This window comes from Microcaecilia unicolor, chromosome 3 (genome assembly GCF_901765095.1).
Source record: "Microcaecilia unicolor chromosome 3, aMicUni1.1, whole genome shotgun sequence".
NCBI lineage: Eukaryota > Metazoa > Chordata > Amphibia > Gymnophiona > Siphonopidae > Microcaecilia > Microcaecilia unicolor.
Genome location: NC_044033.1, coordinates 412,883,573 through 412,904,941, shown reverse-complemented (window position 1 = coordinate 412,904,941; position 21,369 = coordinate 412,883,573). Strand labels below are relative to the sequence as shown.

The 21,369-nt window shown below is 46.5% G+C and overlaps 1 protein-coding gene across 1 annotated transcript in view; it reads right to left on the bottom strand.

Moving 5' to 3' along the window:
- ATAD2B (ATPase family AAA domain containing 2B) overlaps positions 1-21,369 on the bottom strand; it is a 714,191-nt gene that overhangs the window by 274,582 nt on the left and 418,240 nt on the right. The gene's annotated exons all lie outside the window — the stretch shown is intronic.

The window sequence follows — 21,369 nt, the reverse complement described above, 5'->3', positions numbered from 1 at the left end:
CACTAATTGCACTAAGGTGAACTCTTACGGAGTTGGTTGAGACCAGACTCTGACAAGTGTAGAAGGTATTCAAGCAGGGTCTGTGTAGGACAAGAGCGAGGATCTAGGGCCTTGCTGTCACACCAGACGGGAAACCTCCTCCATTTGAAAGAGTAACACCTCTCGGTGGAATCCTTTCTGGAAGCAAGCAAGCAAGACTTGAGAGACACCCTCTGAAAGACCCTGGGAGGCGAATTCTAAGCTCTCAACATCCAGGCCATGAGAGCCACAGACTGGAGGTTGGGATGTAGAAGCGACCCCTCGTTCTGAGTGTTGGAAAACATTCCAATCTCCACGGTTTCTCGGAGGACAACTCCAGAAGAAGAGGGAACCAAATCTGACACGGCCATAAGGGAGCTATCAGAATAATGGTTCCACAGTACTGTTTGAGTTTCAGCAAAGTCTTCCCTATTAGAGGTATGGGAGGATATGCATACAAAAGGCCTGTTCCCCAATGCAGGAGAAAGGCATCTGATGCTAGTTTGTCATGGGCCTGAAGTCTAGAACAGAACTGAGGGACCTTGTGATTGATCTGAGTGGCAAAAAGATCCACCGAGAGGGTGCCCCATGCTCTGAAGATCTTGCGGACTACGCCCATGTTCAGCGATCACTCTTGAGGTTGCATAACCCTGCTCAGTCTGTTGGCCAGACTGTTTACGCCTCCCAGGTAAGTGACTTGGAGAAACCAGCCAATCGTTGAGATAAGGGAATGCATGCATTCCCAGTCTGTGTAGCAACGCTGCAACTACAGCCAGGCACTCTGTGAACACCCTGGATGCAAACGCCAGACCAAAGGGGAGTACACAGTACTGAAAGTGCTGTGTTCCCAGCTGAAACTGAAGATACCTCATGCGAGCTGGAAGTATCGAGATGTATGTGTAAGCATCCTTTAAGTCCAGAGAGCATGGCCAATCGTTCTCTTGAATCATGGGAAGAAGGGTGCACAGGGAAACCATCCTGAACTTCTCTCGAACCAGATAATTGTTCAGGTCCCTTAGATCTAGAATACGATGCTCGTCGAGAGCCGTCATCAGAGAAGGAGCGGGGCTAGTGAAACAGGTGGAGTCAGAATCTGTGGAGGCTTGGGAGTAGGTACCGGGCTGCCAAGAGACAGACGGGGGAGCGGTCCTCTCAGCGCCGACGCTTCTCGGGTGCCGACTCTCTCGACGCTCTGGAGCTCCCGGTACTGTGCGTCGAAGAAGAAGGATGATAATGCTTCTTAGCCTTCGCTCGACACCCGCCGAGACTCCTCGGTACCAATGAGGAGGACGTGGAATCCTCATGTCTTCTCGGGGCCGGGTCCGACGAAGGTCGGTCCTGGGGGACCTGCATAACAGGAGGCCTCGAGACAGGTGGAGACCCACTCGACGCCTCACTGCTCACAGCGCGAGTTGGTCTCTCAGCAGCCATTACCTCTCTCCTTGACGTCGATGCTCCTGTCGATGTCGACGCCAATGACCTCGGTACCGATGTCGAAGGACCGGACTGAGCCCCAAAAACCTTCTCCCGTTGGGTCTATTGAGACAATTGGGCCCGTTTCTTCATACGAAGACAGACTACAAGCGGCTGGGCTATGGTCGGGCCCAAGGCACTGGATACACCAAGAGTGGGTATCTGTACCTGAGATGGTCCGGTTGCACCGAGTACGTTTGAAGCTGCTGGGTGTCTTCGATGACATGGAAGAAAAAATGGCTTCGGCGAAATCAAATGACACGATTGTGCCAAAAAAAAAAAAGCACAAAAAAAAAGGGAAAAACCCGGCCGTGTCGAAAAAGAAAGGAAACTTTAAAAGTGGACGAAAAGGGGGACTTCCGGTGACGTCATGACCGCGAGGGGTTGAAGGAAAAAGATCTCTCCGGCTTCAATCCCCCCTCCGCATGACCAGCTCACAAACCGCGATCTAAAAACGAAATTCGCCGCAGCCTGAAACGTTAGAGAGGCCGGCAACATACATTTTAAATTAATTGGCGGCGTGATGGCAGCGAAAAATATACATAAAGATAAGCTCCGTGGTAGAGGAGCAGAAGACAAGATGGCGCCGCCCGCAAGCCCGCCGGGCCCGACAGTGTCATCGGCCAGGATCGCCGAAATAACTTCAGAAATGTCCTCAGTGTTAGAAGATATGTTGGATCGCCGGCTCTCCCCCATAAATACTAACCTGGAAAAGGTAAAAGAACAGCTCACGGATCTTTCTCGGGATTGTGCAGGCTTTCAAGCACGTGTGAGTGAAAATGAGGACAGAGTAACGGAGGTGGAGACAATACAAGATATAACTCAAAAAAAGTTGCAGGCGATGGAGGAAAAGATTGAGGACTTAGAAAACAGGTCCAGGAGAAATAATATCCGAGTGGTGGGCCTGCCAGAAGCGTTACCCGAACGGGGCTTGGAGGTTTTTTTGGCACGATGGTTTGCCAGTGAACTACAATTCCCAGAAGCCTCGGGGCCAATACAGACAGAACGGGCTCACCGCATCGGGATGAAAATGACTGGCACCAATAAACCAAGAGTGGTAATTTTAAGATTTTTGAACTATGCGCAAAAACAAGAAGTGATGAAGCTGCTGAGAGCTGGAAAAGCATTGGAGTATGAAGGAATCCCAGTAAGATGTTTCCAAGATTATTCAGCAGGAGTAGCCACACGGAGGAGACAGTTTTCGGAGGTTTGCTCAACGCTATTCCAAAGAAAATAAGATTTGCACTACAATACCCTGCCAAACTGCGGGTCACGTATAATGGTATTACTAAGACATATGAGACGGCAGGGGCGGCTAAAGAATTTCTACAACAGCTGGGAACAACATCTTCAGATGCAAGTTGAACAGCATAGAAAAGAGAACACTCTGAAAACACTGAGTAATGTTATACGGAGAGGTCAGCAGAGACCTGACTGGTCAATACATGACAATACAGTAATCTCCCAGCCAAGAACAAAGATGGACCACTTATAGTAGCAGAAGGCTTGGCAAGATGGCTGCAGTTGGAAAGTTAAGGTTCTATGGTTTGTGAGTTAGACTTGAGTGTTGAGTTTTTTTTTTTTTTTTTTAATCTTTTGCTGTTGATTAAGACACTATATGGCAGACATGGCCAGTGGGTGAACCGGTTTGAACCCCTGGTAAGAGGGGGGAGACCCTGTAAGTGTCTGATCAGCTTGACAATGAAAGTTATGTTTAATGTAACATTGCATAATGCGGAGGGGGGAGGGAGAGACGTAAGGAAGTCAAGGTCCTAATTGGTGGACCTGAGAATAAGGGATACAGGAATTGGGGGGGGGGAGGAGGGGGTGGGGGGAGGGAAGAGGGATGCAAGCAGGGCACAAGTCTTAACTAGAAAAGAAGTAGAACATAATAAGGCAGCTGACATAGTGGAGGTGCAAGTGGGGGGGGGGGGGGGGCAGAGGCTGGGATGTCCCCCTCGATTACAACAGAGGACATCTATGGATATAGACACACACTTTCAAATCCAAGAATAGTAAGAATACTAACGTGGAATGTAGGCGGAGTTAATTCGCCAATCAAACGTTCTAAGATTCTACAACAATTGAATAGGCAGAAAGCAGACATAGCACTCTTGCAGGAGACGCATCTGAACCAGATTGAACATGCCAAGCTCAGCACCTGGTGGGTTGGGGATTGTATAGCAGCAAATGCACAAGGTAAAAAGGGAGGAGTAGCGATACTAATTAGAAAAGGCATAGCCTCTGTAATTAATCCACTTCTGATTGATACTGAAGGCCGCTATGTTATATTGGAAGTGGTAGTTGGGAGACAGAAACTGCTAATCTGTAATATTTATGCTCCAAATAGATACGATCGGAAGTTTTATCAAACTTTGATTAATTTTTTGCTTAGGCAACCGCACGCAGCTATAGTGCTGGGGGGTGATTTAAATGCAACTTGGGACCCCTCTCTGGACAGATCAGCCCCGGAGACGGCCTCTTCATGTTATAATAATAGAGGCCTTTTACAATTGAGCCAGATGTTGGGCCTGGTTGATGTGTGGCGGGTGCTACACCCAGGTGAGAAAGACTATACACACCTGTCGCGGGCCCACTCCACTCAGTCGAGAATTGACTATATTCTGACATCACGTCAGATGTTTGGGGAAGTGACAACAGCGGAGATAGGACCGTACATGGTGTCGGACCATGCCTGGGTTAAGATAGAATGGATACCAAGCAGTACAACCCCACAAGAATATAAATGGCAATTTCCCCTGGAGTTCAGCTCAGATCCAATGCTTAAAGGCAGATTACAAGCTCGCTGGGCGGAATATAGTACTCATAATCAGGAACACATAGAAGACCCAGTTTTGTTTTGGGAAGCGGCTAAGGCGGTTCTTAGAGGCGAAGTGATAAGTCACACGCACTTTGTGAGGAAGACACGAGATAGAAAGATCTTGCGTTTAAGTAACCAACTTTGTAAGACACGGAAGAGATATGGGGAGACACACGCGATAGGTGATAAACAACAAGTGTTAGAGCTTCAAACCGCCTTAAATGTACTTTTGCAAGAAAGGGCACACAAGTCACAGCTCTACTATAGATATATGCTTTATAAACATGGTAATAAAACAGGCAAGTTGATGTCAAAAATAATTAACCCCCGGGGAGGGACTAAGAACATTCTGGCACTGAGACAAAGGGGGGGAGGGCTCCACACATCAGACAAAGCAATATGTGAAACCTTTCGGGCCTTTTATCAAGAGCTGTACGCTTCCCCAGAGGAAGACGGTCTGTTAAATCAGATGTATTTAGAAAATCTGGCTTTACCAAAGCTTACAATACAAGAATTGGACAGTCTCAATCAATTCATTACTGAGGATGAGGTCAGTCTAGTTATTGCCCGCAGCCCGCGACTGAAAGCCCCGGGACCTGATGGTTTAAGGGGTGAATTCTATAAATTAATGGAAGGAGGAGTTATACCTGCAATTACTAGATTTTTGAACCAATTGATAGAAAGACAGAGGTTACCCCCAGACTTGAATAGGGCTCAAATAATAGTTTTGTTGAAACCGGGGAGGGACCCTCTAGAGCCGACATCGTACCGGCCTATCTCCCTGTTAAATTATGATACCAAGTTGTTGGCAAAAATCTTGGCTAATAGACTGGCGAGGCTGCTCCCAAGGTTGATTCATGAAAGTCAAGTGGGATTTGTGGGAGGTAGAGCAGTGAGCAAAAACTTGAGAGCAATATTGACATCACTAGAACACAGCTCGCAGGCGAAGGTAGCATCATTGCTGATCAGCTTTGATGCAGAAAAGGCCTTTGATAAGGTTCACTGGAAGTTTCTTTTTGATACGCTGGAACATTATGGATTTTCAGGGAGATTTGTTGAGGCAATTCATGCTTTATATGCCAACCCATGTGCCACTCTGAGAGTAAACGGGATAGAATCGGAAAGTTTTTGTATTAGGAGGGGCACGAGGCAGGGGTGCCCATTGTCCCCTCTTCTCTTTGTTTTAGTATTAGATCCCCTTATCAGAGAAATCATGGCAAACCCTTTGATCCGGGGAGTTGGCTTAGGGACCCACATGTTTAAGATTGCAGCATTTGCGGATGACATTTTGGTACATCTCACAAATCCAAGGGAATCCTTAGACACGTTATTGGAAACCTTTCGTGAATATGGCGACTACTCAGGTTTCCGTATTAATCTAGACAAGTCAGAAGCGCTGGCTTCGCCAGAGGTGAACCAGAGGGACTGGATTCCTGAATTTCCGTTGAGATGGGCCAGAGAGTCTTTTAAATATTTAGGAATCCGACTCACAATGAATACATTAGATTTATATCAGTTGAATGTTAAAATCTTACTGGAATATACTAAAACTAAATTGGACTCTTGGATGAGTCTGCCACTGTCATTAATGGGACGGATACATGTAGTACAAATGGTGTTGTTTCCGCGCTGGTTGTACGTTCTTCAAACTTTACCCATACGCCTATCGCGGTCTGATTTGAAGCGGATGATGCGCCTAAAGTTAGCCAAAACCTGTTAATAGGGAGCTGGAGACAGGGGGGAATGGGTATCCCGGATGTGTTCCTATATAATCAGGCGTGTTTGCTGCGCCACTTAGGAGATGTGGTGAATGCCACGCAGTATTACACACCTATGGGCTTGGAGGAAGCTTTTTTTGCTCCCTATGATATATTAGCATTGCTCCATTTACCTCGTAGTCAGCTCCCTTCTAAGTTTAAAAAAAGTATAATACTACAGCCCCTTCGGGAGGCTTGGCAGTGGTGGATGCGGCAAATGGGGGGCCAACCACACGTTACAGATCAAATCCCAATCGTAGGCAATCCTGTTTTTGAAGCAGGGATAGATAACCCGACATTTGGCAGATGGCAAGGGCTGGGCATCACAAGATTGGAACACCTATTATTGGACAATGGGGAAATGATAACATTTGACGCTCTTCAAGATAAAGTGGGATCAGCTTGGGGCAATAGATTTGCCTATGCACAGGTCCGACACTATGTGAAATCCCTGAGCCAAGTACCCCTGAGAGGGCGGATGGGGGAGCTGCTAAGGGTTTTCTTTGAGGAGTTGCAGATAGAGAAACAATCTGTATCAGCACTGTATGGGGCACTGGCTAGGCGTAGGCCCCAGAGGCAATATGTTGATCTTAAGCGAAAATGGGAACAGGATCTGGGGACCTCCCTGGCAACATGGGATGTGTCAGCTACCTTGAAGGGCATACGGGCGTTGGTAACAGATGAGAGGCTGAGGGAGTGTGGTTATAGAGTGGTCCTACGGGGGTATATGTCTAGAACACAACTGGCTCATATGTTGGGGCCGGACAACTCGGGGTGTTCTAAATGCGGAGGGGGTCCCAGCTCGTTATATCATGCATTATGGCAATGCCCCAAGGTGCGCATGTTTTGGCAGAGGGTAAAAGGGTTTTTGATTCGATTGGGGAACAGAGTTCAAGGAACGGAGCGGCAGTTTCTGTTGGATCAACCAAGAGCATTTGCCCCATTAGGCGCCCCCGCTATAATGTTATGCAGGAAGCTGAGCTTGGTAGCGCGGAAATGCATTATGCAATACTGGGTCTCATCGGAAGGGCCAGCTTACTGGCATTGGCGCAATCAGGTGCATCTCCTGGCCTCTTGGGAGGCTAGGGATTCAAAACAATCGCCTAAACGTAGAGTGCGCTTTCTGCAGATTTGGACACCATACCTGCAAATGCTTAGTCCAAGGGGACGTAGTCTGCTTGTTAATGCCTGATAAATGGTGGAATAATGGAGAGTATGGGTAGCCTGGAGTAGTAAATTTAGTCTAGAGTGGAATTCTGCTTGCAAGGGGGGGAGGTATTGGGTGGGGGGTTGGAGGGGTTGAGTGAGATGTAAATGGCTAAAGCTTGGCAGTGATCTAGAGCTTTGATGTTTAGTTTACTGATATTTTGTGATAAGCACTATTTTACCTAATGAAGTATTCAAGTGTATGATATTCGGAGCAAGAGTCACTTAAAACCTAATGTTAGCATGGGCCAAGGAATTGTTAAGAGGGGAGGGGGGAGAAAAATGGGGACGAAAAGTGTTTGGCGAAGTTGAATATGTTGTAAGAATGCTGTTTTGTATATCAAGCAATGCTATATGCATATTCTACATTACTTTGTATTGTGAGAATCGTTAATAAAACAGTTTAAACATAAAAGTGGACGAAAAGATTTTTTAAAACTACAAGAAAACTACTCTTTTTTTTCTTCTTTTTAATCTTTAAGAAAAAAGAAAATACAAGCGAAAATCAGTCGCGAAGAGAAGTCTTCTTCCTGGGCCTGACGGACTGAAGCGAAAACACTGCCGCACCTAACCGCGGAGAAAAGAATAACTAAAGAGGCACGTTCGTGCTGCCCGCGCGACGGAACTTTCCCGAAAGACTTTGATTTTTATTTTGCTTGCAAAATTTGTTTGCTGATTCCTGGGCCACCGCGGACGACGACCCACATGTGAGAACAAGCAGAATGCTTGTCCTCAGAGAAAGTGAAAGCTACATACCTGTAGAAGGTATTCTCCGAGGACAGCAGGCTGATTGTTCTCACAAATGGGCGACGTCCACGGCAGCCCCTCCGATCGGAGATCTTCACTAGCAACAGCATTTGCTAGCCCTCGCGTGCGCGACTGTCTTCCGCCTGAACGTGAGCGTGATCGCCAGTCCAGTAAATGGGCCTAGAGGGATGGAGTTGGATTCTAAACCCCGAACAAATTCTGTAGCACCGACTGCCCGAACCGACTGTCGTGTCGGGTACCCTGCTGAAGGCAGTAATGCGATGTGAATGAGTGGACAGATGACCACGTCGCAGCCTTGCAAATCTCTTCGATAGTGGCTGACTTCAAATGGGCCACTGACGCTGCCATGGCTCTAACACAATGAGCCGTGACATGACCCTCAAGAGTCAGCCCAGCCTGGGTGTAAGCGAAGGAAATGCAATCTGCTAGCCAATTAGAGATGGTGCGTTTCCCGTCAGCCACTCCCCTTCTGTTGGGATCAAAAGAAACAAACATTTGGGCGGACTGTCTGTGGGGCTGTGTCCGCTCCAGATAGAAGGCCAATGCTCGTTTGCAGTCCAATGTGTGCAGCTGACGTTCATCAGGGTGGGTATGAGGACGGGAAAAGAATGTTGGCAAGACAATTGACTGGTTCAGATGGAACTCCGACACCACCTTCGGCAAGAACTTAGGGTGAGCGTGGAGGACTACTCTGTTATGATGAAATTTAGTATAAGGAGCATGAGCTACCAGAGCTTAAAGCTCACTGACTCTGTGAGCTGAAGTGACTGCCACCAAGAAAATGACCTTCCATGTCAAGTACTTCAGATGGCAGGAATTCAGTGGCTCGAAAGGAGGTTTCATCAGTTGGGTGATAACGACATTGAGATCCCATGACACTGTAGGAGGTTTGATAGGGGGCTTTGACAAAAGCAAACCTCTCATGAAGCGAACAACTAGAGGCTGTCCCGAGATCGGCTTACCTTCCACAAGGTAATGGTATGCACTAATCGCACAAACATGAACCCTTACAGCGTTGGTTTTAAGACCAGACTCGGACAAGTGTAGACGGTATTCAAGCAGGGTCTGTGTAGGACAGGAACGAGGATCTAGGGCCTTGCTGTCACACCAGACGGCAAACCTCCGCCATAGAAAAGAGTAACGCTTTTTAGTGGAATCTTTCCTGGAAGCAAGACACGGAGAGACGCCCTCGGAGAGACCCAAGGAGGCAAAATCTATGCTCTCAACATCCAAGCCATGAGAGCCAGGGACTGGAGGTTGGGATGCAGAAGCGCCCCCTCGTTCTGAGTAATGAGGGTCGGAAAACACTCCAATCTCCACAGTTCTTCAGAGGACAATTCCAGAAGAAGAGGGAACCAGATCTGACGTGGCCAAAAGGGAGCGATCAGGATCATGGTGCCTCGATCTTGCTTGAGTTTCAGCAAAGTCTTCCCCACCAAAGGTATGGGAGGATAAGCATACAGGAGGCCTTCCCCAATCCAGGAGAAAGGCATCCGACGTTAGCCTGCCGTGGGCCTGAAGTCTGGAACAGAATTGAGGGACCTTGTGATTGAGTTGAGTGGCAAAGAGATCCACCAAGGGAGTGCCCCACACTTGGAAGATCTCGCGTACCACCCTGGAATTGAGCGACCACTCGTGAGGTTGCATTATCCTGCTCAATCTGTCGGCCAGACTGTGGTTTACGCCTGCCAGATAGGTGGCTTGAAGAAACATGCCGTTCCGGCGAGCCCAAAACCATATTCTGACGGCCTCCTGACACAGGGGGCGAGATCCGGTGCCCCCCTGCTTGTTGATGTAATACATGGCAACCTGATTGTCTGTCTGAATTTGAATAATTTGATGGGACAACTGATCTCTGAAGGCCTTTAGAGCATTCCAGACCGCTCGTAACTCCAGGAGGTTGATCTGTAAACCTTTCTCCTGGAGGGACCAACTCCCTTGGGTGTGAAGCCCATCGACATGAGCTCCCCACCCCAAGAGAGACGCATCCGTCGCCAGCACCTTTTGAGGCTGAGGAATTTGGAAAGGACATCCCAGAGTCAAATTGGACTGAATTGTCCACCAATGGAGGGACTGAAGAAAACTCGTGGACAGCAGGACTATGTCCTCTAGGTCCCCAGCAGCTTGGTACCACTGAGACGCTAGGGTCCATTGAGCTGATCTCATGTGGAGACGGGCCATGGGAGTCACATGAACTGTGGAGGCCATGTGGCCCAGCAATCTCAACATCTGCCGAGCTGTGATCTGCTGAGACGCCTGTACCCAGGAAACGAGAGACAGAAGAGTGTCGGCCCTCGCTTCCAAAAGGTAGGCACGAGCCATCTGAGAGTCCAGCAGAGCTCCTATGAATTCTAGCTTCTGGGTTGGAAGAAGATGGGACTTTGGATAATTTACCACAAACCCCAGTAGCTCCAGGAGTTGAATAATCACCTGCATGGACTGTAGAGCTCCTGCCTCGGAGGTGTTCTTCACTAGCCAATCGTCGAGATAAGGGAACACATGCACTCCCAGTCTGCGTAGAGACGCCACTACGACAGCCAGGCATTTTGTAAATATTCTGGGTGCAGAGGCGAGACCAGAGGGTAGCACACAATACTGAAAATGCCGTGTTCCCAGACGGAATCGAAGATACTGTCTGTGAGCTGGCAGTATCGGGATGTGAGTGTAAGCATCCTTTAAATCCAGAGAGCTTAGCCAATTGTTTTCCTGAATCATGGGAAGGAGGGTGCCCAGGGAAAGCATCCTGAACTTTTCTCGGACCAAATATTTGTTCAGGGACCTTAGGTCTAGGATGGGACGCATCCCCCGTTTTCTTTTCCACAAGGAAGTACCTGGAATAGAATCTCAGCCCTTCCTACCCCGGTGGTACGGGCTCGACCGCATTGGCGCTGAGAAGGGCGGAGAGTTCCTCGACAAGTACCTGCTTGTGCTGGAAACTGAAGGACTGAGCTCCCGGTGGACAATTTGGAGGTTTTGAAGTCAAATTGAGGGCGTATCCCAGCCAAACTATTTGAAGAACTCACTGGTCGGAGGTTATAAGAGGCCACCTTTGATGAAAAAATTTTAACCTCCCCCCGACAGGCAGATCGTCCGGCACGGATACTTAGACTTCGGCTATGCTCTGCTGGAGCCAGTCAAAAGCCCATCCCTTGCTTTTGCTGGGGAGCTGCAGGGGCCTGTTGAGGCGCACTCTGTTGACGGGAATGAGAGCGCTGGGATTTACCTTGAACAGCAGGCTGGCGTGAGGGAGGATTGTACCTATGCTTATTAGAAGAATAGGGAACAGTCCTCCTTCCCCCATAAAAACGTCTACCAGTTGAGGTAGATGCTGAAGGCGCCCGGTGGGAGAATTTGTCGAAGGCAGTGTCCCGCTGGTTGAGCTGTTCTACCACATGTTCAACCCTTTCTCCAAAAATGTTATCCCCCCGGCAAGGAGCATCCGCAATCCGCTGCTGGAGCCTATTCTCCAGGTCGGAGGCACGCAGCCATGAGAGTCTGCACATCACCACACCTTGAGCAGCGGCCCTAGACGCGACATCAAAAGAATCGTAAACACCCCTGGCCAGGAATTTACGACATGCCTTCAGCTGCCAGACAACCTGCTGAAAAGGCTTGGCCTGCTCAGATGGGAGCTTGTCCACCAAGTCCGCCAACTGCCGCACATTGTTCCGCATATGAATGCTCGTATAGAGCTGGTTTGATTGGATTTTGGAAATGAGCATTGCAGAATGGTAGGCCTTCTGCCCAAAAGAATCCAAGGTTCTAGAGTCATGGCCCAGGGGCGCCGAAGCGTACTCCCTAGCACTCTTGACCTTCTTAAGGGCCAGATCCACCACACCAGAGTCATGGGACAAATGGGTCCTCATTAACTCTGGATCCCTATGGATCCGATACCGGGATTCAATTTTCTTGGGAATGTGGGGATTAGATAAAGGCTTCGCCCAGTTTGCCAGCAATGTCTTTTTGAGGACATGATGCATGGGTACAGTGGACGATTCCTTAGGTGGCGAAGGATAGTCCAAAAGTTCAAACATTTCGGCTCTTGGCTCATCCTCCGTAACCACAGGGAAGGCAATGCCAAAAAAGTTAGAAAAAACCCGCACGGGCGGCTAAAAAAGGCCGCGCCTGACAACGAAAGAAAACTTAACGGGAAAACACTCAAAATAAAGGAATTTTTTTTTCAACGAAGTACAAACACGACGGAAAAGAAGAATCTGGACACTTCCGAACGGAAGAACGCGGCAAAAAGACGCGAGGGGTCTCCTTGGGGCGCAGACCGACCGAAAACAGCCATCCTGAGCCGCGGAAAAAAGAAGGCTAGCGATCACACTTGCGTTCGGGCGGGAAGACGGTCGCGTATGCGCAAGCGAGGGCTAGTGAAGATCTCCGATCGGAGGGGCTGCCGTGGACGTCACCCATTTGTAAGAACAGCCAGCCTGCTTGTCCTCGGAGAAAGGATTTTAACCCACATCATTCTAAGTAAACTCAGATTCAATGTGGCTTATATTTGAAAATACAGTGAGACAGAACAATAGAATTCAGTAAAATTATGGGAGCAAGTAGATGGATATGTCTGAAACATTTAACAAAGTTGAGATTAGCATATATGCAAACCTGGGCATTTAAAAGTCAGTCTTGTAATCATGCTGCATGTTCAGAAATCATACCATAAGTATAGACAGTTATTCAAAACCTTTCATATGTACACACCAGAACAGGCAATCCACAAACACATTCACACATTGCAAAAGTAAACACCAACTTACAAACACATTCACACATTGCAAAAGTAAACACCAACTTCTATAAAGTACATCCAAAACAAATTATTTCCTCATTTCCATTTTCCAAAATTCTAGGCGGCAGATGTACAGATGAGAAGGGCCAAAAGCAATTCAAAACAAGTCAGAAACAACACAGTTAATACCTCATTGTTCAACCACCATTAGAATTTGCCTTTGGGTTTAAAAGCAACACCATATGCTTAATATCTGGATAAATGAATTAAAACAATCAAAGAAATGCCCATAACAAGTAATACTTGGTAGCAATAATGAAACAGTGATGGGATATTCACATAGCAGGCAGCCAACAGATTTATTTTCCGCTGAACATAATTAACTTTGTAAGCACTTAGCAGCTAACAGTGTGCTGAACAGGACAATCTTGGCACATTTAGACTGACTCTGGACAGAACTTCTGCATGAAGGAAGTACTTCCCTCATTATTCAATACCTCTATAAAATAGTGTATTTTTATAATATACCACTGCATTCCACAAAATAAAAGGAGCAAGTTCCCACACACCATCTTTTTCTTTTGACATACACATAAGAAAAAAAAATATGCTAAATGCTCCCAGGTTTCAAATTAATATTTAAAAAAACAACAACTTTGAACTTATACATAATAAGTTTGATTGTTAACCAACTGATACTCATGATGTCTGTTTTGGTGACACTTTACTAGGTGAAAACATCTCTGCACGAATATAGGGAGTCCCTACAACCAGTCCCTCCAAAAGTCACAAAATTACGATTTATAACTAATTACTACTCTAACCGAAGAGACCGATACTTCCTCTGTGTACATCCACCCATCCATATGCTGCAGAAGCCAGAATGATTGAAAATATTAGTGAGATCAAATAAAAATGCTACCAACAATAAAGAATGACAACATGGATGCAGAAGCTCATAGGTCTGCTTTGTTTTGGATATGCAGGGATGATGGCTGCGAAGGTGAAAAGAGGGTGGAGTTGGATTCTGCAACACTGTCTGCCCAAAACAACTGTCGCTGAGGGTATTCTGCTCAAGGAAGTAGTAGGGGATGTGAATGTGTGGACTGAAGACCACATCGCAGACTGGCAAATTTCTTCAATGGAGGCTGACCTCAAGTGGGCAACTGATGCAGCCATGGTTCTGACATTAAGAGCTGTGACAGGACCCTCTAGAGCCAGCCCAGCCAGGGCATAAGTAAAGGAAATGCAATTTGCCAGCCAATTAGAATGGTGCATTTCCCGATAGCGACTCCCATCCCATTGGGATCAAAAGGAACAAAAAGAAGGGCGGACTGTCTGTGGGGCCCTGTCTGCTCCATGTAGTACACCAATGCTCTCTTGCAATCCAAAGTGTGGAAGCTGCTTTCATCAGGATGGGGATGAGGTTGAGGAAAAAATGTTGGCAAGACAATAGACTGGTGCAGATGGAACTCCGACACCACCTTCGGCAGGAACTTAGGATGAGTGCGGAGGACTACTCTGTTGTGATAAAACTTAGTATAACGTGCATCCTCTACTGAGGCTTGAAGCTCACTGACTCTATGAGCTGAAGTAACAGCCACCAATGACCTTCCATGTCAAGAACTTCAGAAGGCAGGAAGTCAGTGGCTTGAAAGGAGCTTTCATCAGCTGGGTGAGAACATGTTGAAACAGGGCCAGCGCTAGGGTTTCTGGAACCCCTCTGTAGCCTATTAAGCGGCACCCCCTACCCATCCAGCATCACTTCTCTTTCCTTTCTCCTTCCAACCCCTCCCCTCCCCCCTGTCTAGCACCTTCTCTATCTCCTCCCCTCAGTAAGAGCAACACAAACTCCTCCACTACCATACACCTGCCCCAGTGTTTTTTTTTTGTAGGAAAAAAGTACTGGTACTCGTTATGGTTAACCTTAGAGGAGGGATCACTATGGCTCCGCCCCTACAGTAGCCACACCTCTTGTACCAGCCATGGCTCATATAAACAGGCATCACTGAAAATGTTATACCAGTATAAGAGAAAAAAAAATAACTTGTGGGGGTTTTTTCATTATAAATAATTTCTGTAAACTGTTACTGCTCCAGTATACCCAAAATGACAAAAACCAAATTAGCATACAGACCAGGAATTAGGAGAACAGTCTTGCTAAATCTGAAACACAATATGTTATCAAAATCTCAGAACCTAACAAACAGATCCCTAATTCAGACACTTGGCCTTGCAGTCACACATGCAGAACAGAGATAGCCCCTCTTCAAAAATTAACATGAAATCCTAAGAAGCTGGACTATGCATGCAGCACACCACCAGAAAAACAGAAACATTGCTATACATTGCAAAATAAGACAGCAGATATAAATTCTCAAACTGGACATATTCCAAACATTAAAAATAAAATGATTTTTTCTGATCATGTTGGTCCCAGTCTCTAATTCTACTGCTCTCTATTTGTTCTCTTAATTCTGTTTCCAGGCTTCCTTTCCATTTATTTCTTTACTTTCCTCCTTTCTTCTTCATTTCTTGCCCTACATCCACAAGTAAAAGCAGAGTCCTCCACGGACTTGACTGGAGAAGGTATAGAGTGGATCCAGCTTTTGTTTATTTCTCCATCCATGTGCAGTTTTTCTCCTCTTCTCCCTTTCCCTCCCTTCCATCCATATGTATCTCCTTCCTCTCTCTTCTCCATCCATGTCCCGCATTTTTCCTCTCCCCATCCATCCATGTCCAGCATTTCTCCCCTCTCTCCTCCCCTCCACATTCATCTCACTTCCTCTCTCTTCCCTCCACTCCATCCATGTCCAGCATTTCTCCCCTCCATTCCCCTCAATCCATGTGCATCTTCTTCCTTTGTCTTTCCTCCCCTCTAACCATGTCCAACATTCCTCCTCTTCCCCTCCCCTCCATCTATATACACATACTTCCCTCTGTCTTCCCTCCACTCCATTCATGTCCAGCATTTCTCCTCTATACCTTCCCCTTCATCCATGTGCATCTCCTTCCTCTGTATTCCCTCCCTCCCTGTACATTTCTCCTCTTTTCCCTGCCCTCCCCTCCTTCCATGTCCAGCAATTCTCCTCTCACCCCTGCTATTCCCTCCATCCATGTCCAGCATTTCTCCTTTCTCCCTTCCACGCCATCCATGTGCATCTCTTTATTCTGTCTTCCCTCCCCTCCATCCATGTCCAGCTTTTCTCCTGCCCTCCACTCCATCCATCCATGTCCTGCAACTCTCCTCTCTGACCTCCCCTCCATCCATTCTTGTCCAGCAATTCTCCTCTCTCCCCTGCCCTTCCATCCATCCTTCTCCTCTCTCCCATTCGCGTCCAGTGATTCATCCCAGCTCACACCTGCCCCCCTCCTTTTCAGCCCCTGAGTTCCAGTTCCAAATCCCAGCCCCCCACCTGCCCACCCAGGTCTCACACAATAGCCCACTGTTTATTCATGCCACCCTGCATTTAAAAAATATATTATTTCAAAGTCAAAGCGGCACCAGCGGCAACAGTGAAAGTAGCAGGCTCGCCTCGAACATTCCCTCACAGTGTCCTGCCCATGCAGAAACAGGAAATTACATTAGAGGAAGGTAAGATACTGAGCGGGAAGTGAAGGCGCGAGGGGAGCATGCTTCTTTCACTGCTGTGCTGCCGCCACTGCCGCTTTCACTTTGAGGTTAAATAAAATAGACTTAAATTCAGGGCAGTAAGAACAAAAAGAGTGCTGTCGGGGAACTGAGGATGGGCAAGTGGGGACCAAGGGCTGCAGATGGGGCTGGAACTGTAAGTCGCCGCCGGCGGTAAGCATGGCTTGTGGCACACTCCTGAGGTCGGCGCCCCCTGCCATGCTTACTGCACTTACCGGGTTGTGCCGGTACTACGCTGAAATCCCATGACACTGATGGAGGTTTGACAGGGGGCTTTGACAAAAGCAAACCTCTCATGAAGCGAACTAGAGGCTGGCCAGGGATGGGCTTACCCTCTATACATTGATAAGCACTAATTGCACTAAGGTGAACCCTTATGGAGTTGGTCTTGAGACCAGACTCTGATGGTATTCCAGAAGGGTCTGTGTAGGAGAAGCAAGGGGATCTAGGGTGTTGCTCTCACACCAGACAGCAAACCTCCTTTCATTTGAAAGAATAGCAACTCTTACTGGAATCTTTCCTAGAAACCAGAAGACCCGGGACACTCCCTCCAAAAGACCCAAGGAAGTGAATTCTAGGCTCTCAACATCCAAGCTGTGAGAGCCAGTCTTGGGATGTAGAAGAGACCCCTTTGTTCTGCGTGATGAAGGTTGGAAAACATTCTAATCTCCATGGCTCTTCAGAGGATATCTCCAGAAGTAGAGGGAACCATATCTACTGCAGCCAGTACGGTGCAATCAGAATCATGGTACCGAGGTCTTGCTTGAGTTTCAACAAAGTCTTCTACACTAGAGGTAGGGGAGGATACGAATACAGAAGGTCTGTTACCCAATTAAGAAGAAATGCATCAGACACTAGTTTTGTCGTGGGCCTGAAGCTTGGAACAGAACTGAGGGACCTTGTGGTTGATCTAAGTGGCAAAAAAACCCCACAGAGGGGGTGACCAATGCTAAGAAGATATTGTGGGCTATGCCCATATTGAGAAACCACTTGTGTGGTTGCATTATCCTGCTCAGTCTGACATCCAGGGTATTGTTTTTGCCCACTAGATAAGTGGCTCGAAGGAAAATGCCATGATGGCCAGCCTAATGCCACATCCAGACGGCCTCCTGACACAGAGGGCGTAATTTGGTGCCCCCCCCCTGTTTGTTGGTGTAATACATTGCGTTTGGATGAGCACAATTTGATGAGACAGCTGATCTCTGAAAGACTTTAGAGCATTCCAGATCGCAAGGAGCTCCAGGAGATTGATCTGAATATTCGTTTTCTGGGTGGGCCAAACACCTTGGGTGTGAAGTCAATCTACTAGAAAGCCAAGTAAAATCCACAACAAAGAAAATGTTCTACTCAATGTGGAAACTCCAACGCATGAAACAATACTTTCTGAGGGAAACATTTCGCAACCTGATACAATCGATGGTACTGAACCATGCTGACTACTGCAATGGAATCTACGCAGGATGCAAAGAACAAATCCTAAAGAAACTTCAGACCGCACAAAACAAGGCTGCAAGACTCATCTTCGGAAAAACACAATTTGAAAGCGCAAAACCCCTTTGCGAAAAACTACACTGGCTCCTAATCAAAAAACACATTGCCTTCAAAATCTGTACTATGGTTCACAAAATTATATACGGTGAAGCACCAGATTACATGACAGACTTAATCGACCTACCAGCCAGAAACTCATCCGTATCAACACGAACGTACCTAAATCTACACTACCCAAGCTGCAAAGGACTCAAATACAAATCAACTTATGCATCCAGTTTTTCCTACATCAGCACACAACTGTGGAACGCACTACCAAAAGACTTGAAAACCATATACGACCATCTACACTTCAGAAAGACACTCAAGACCCACCTGTTTAAAAAGGCATACCCTACAGATCCAACGTAAATGCCTGATCTCTGCGACACAACAACACTAAAGTTCATAATGGCCATCACTGAACTCTCCCGTCGAACCACATGAACCTTACCTTATCACAACTTCACCTTGTATTTGTATACACCGGAGTCTGCAACTGCTCTCTGGCACTACATAAGCCACATTGAACCTACAAAGAGGGGGGAAAATGTGGGGTACAAATGTAACAAATAAATAAATACATAAGACCCCTCCCCCCATCCAAGGAGATGTGCATCAGTCGTCAGCACCTTTTGTGTCTGAGGAATTTTGGAATGGAAGTCCTAGAGTCAAATTAGATCGAATGGTCCACCACTGAAGGGTGCAAACCAGCTCTGGGGATACTTGGATGACATCATCCAAGTTCCCTGTCGCTTGATAGCACTGAGAAGCCAGGGTCAATTGAACTGATCTCATGTGAAGACGTGTCATAGATGTAACATACACTATTGCAAGCCATGTGGCCCAACAATCTCAACATATTGTAAGCCACATTGAGCCTGCAAATAGGTGGGAAAATGTGGAATACAAATGCAGCAAATAAATAAAAACATCTACCAAGCTGTGACCTGCTAGGCTCGAACCTCGGAATCGAGTGCGATAAGTGTTCACTCTCGTCTCTGGAAGGTAGCCTCAAAATTTCTGTGTATCGAGCAGGGCTCCTACCGTGTTTTCCCAAAAATAAGACACTGTCTTATATTACTTTTTGCTCCCCAAGACCCGCTAGGTCTTATTTTCAGGGGAGGTCTTATTTTCAGGGGAGGCCTTATTTTTCAGGGAAACATCGGGTCGCCCCCACCCCCCACCTGAGGTCACCCCCCACCCGAGATCGCCGGCTCCTCCCCCCCCTCGATCGCTCCCGGAACTAACCTCTTAAACGCTTCCTTTCACCATTCATCTTCGCACTCGCAGCAAGCAGCAGGGCAGGCCACTCCTCCCTTCCGTGTCCCGCCCTCGCCTGGTACATCTTCCTCCCAAAAGAATCCAAGGTTCTAGCTTCTCTACCCAAGGGCACCGATGCGTAGTCCCTGAAACTCCTAGCTCTTTTGAGAGTGGATTCCACCATCATGAAATTGTGAGGAAACTGAGGCTTATCAAAACCAGGTGCACTGTAGATCCGATACTGGGTATCGATCTTCTTGGGCATGAATGGACGGACAGATGAGACTCCCAGTTCATAATGAGGCCTTCCTGGACAGGGACAGTCACAGCCTCCCTAGGAGACCTGTAGTCCAGGACTTCGAGCATCTTGATCCTGGGCTCATCCTCCACTTCCAAAGGAAATGTAATGCAATCAGCCATCTCCTTAACAAACGAAGGAAATGAAAGGCTCTCTGGAGGAGACGTTCTCCTTTCAGGTGGAGGGGAGGGTTCAAAGGGAATTCCATAAGACTCAACTGAGGAAAAGTACCTTGGATCCTCCTCTGAATCCATGAGCACTCCTCTTTGATGTCAATACTTCCTGATGGGAGTGTTGAGACTGAACCTGCCTCGATGTGGAGAAGCCATGTCCTCAAGAACAGCGTTGAGAAGTTGGTTTCCACCTCAACTCCAGCGAAGCTTCCTCCACTGAACACACATGGTTGATTTTAAGCCAAAACCGAAAACATGGAGAGTTACAGTATATAATGAAATGGCCTTTAATGGAAGAAATAACTAATTTGTTAGTTTCACTCACACAGACGAGAGACTTGGGCTGCACATACTGCAGCAGGACATGTTTATCTACTCCTACCCTAGCTGAGATAATATTTAACCATCTATTCAAGAAATATGTTGGGAAACCTGGGAATTCTTTTTTAATAATACATCTTTCTGTATTAGTGGCTGTAGATCTTTTACGATTTTTTTTTCAGTTTTTTTTCCAGGAATTTTCTGAGGTTTTCATTGTACTCCAGTGGGTTTTCTCTGGGTGTTTTAAGTGAAGAAGACACCTTCCCGGAGATCACTTTGGGGTTATTGCCTTTCTGTTTAAACCTGTGGCATGATGTTAGTGCATACCAGAAGTCCTCTCTTTGCTGGGTTTTATTTAAAAATTATCTGTAGCTTGGACATGACTTATGGTAGTTATGGATTGGACAACTTTTAAGTTGCTTTGGACAGCTACTCAAAACTACACACCCCTGTCATTCCATTATTGTTTTTGCGGTCATTCCATTAAGATAATTTGCATTTCGTAAATATTCTAATACTCATACATATGTTTATTATTTTTATGGATTACCCATCCAGCACGAGTGTGTTTTCAGTGCAGTTGTAAGTGGCTGGGCTGAGTTCTGCAATATTCTTAAACCCACCTTCAAGTTAAAATTTGTCATTCTGTTACTAGTGATGTTCTCGGTAGTTCACAAAAACAACAACAAAAAAGCACTACAAGTATGGCCAACTGCAATGTACAAAAAGCATGTGTCAATCTGTACAAATATATCACTGATTTGATAAAATATTGCAGAATGTTACTGTCATTCCATTACTCATGGAATTGCCCATGTACATGACTAGCCATAACCAAGTCAATATTTGGTTTTTGCCTTTTAGCAACATCCGTCACACATCAGAAAAATGTCAGTCCATCGAGACTCAGTAAGCCAGAAGCTAAGTGTTGTCCTGCATTACTTTTCAAGCTTATTGCCAGTTGCTCAAAGCAATGTCAATTAATTTATTAATTATTACTTAAACAGTAATCACATTTGTTGTTATAAATTATATGGACGGAGGGGGCTTTTGTCAATAATTACAACAATCACCAAAGGGTTTTTTTTCGAAATAAATCACCCTGGAAAGATTAGTGGGGTGCTAACCCGGTGATAAATGGATCTTCTTAGATGGTATACATTTAGACCTTGTTTAAAATACAGAGGAACTCTGGAATAGAGAGTCTGGTGTACAATTGTCAAAACCTTAAACTGAATTCGTTGAATTACCAGTAACCAATGTAAACGATTAAAAATTGGTCACATTGGCATTCAGCCGGGTAGTTGCATTCTGGACTACCTGAACAAATGTGTACTTTACTGTCTAACAA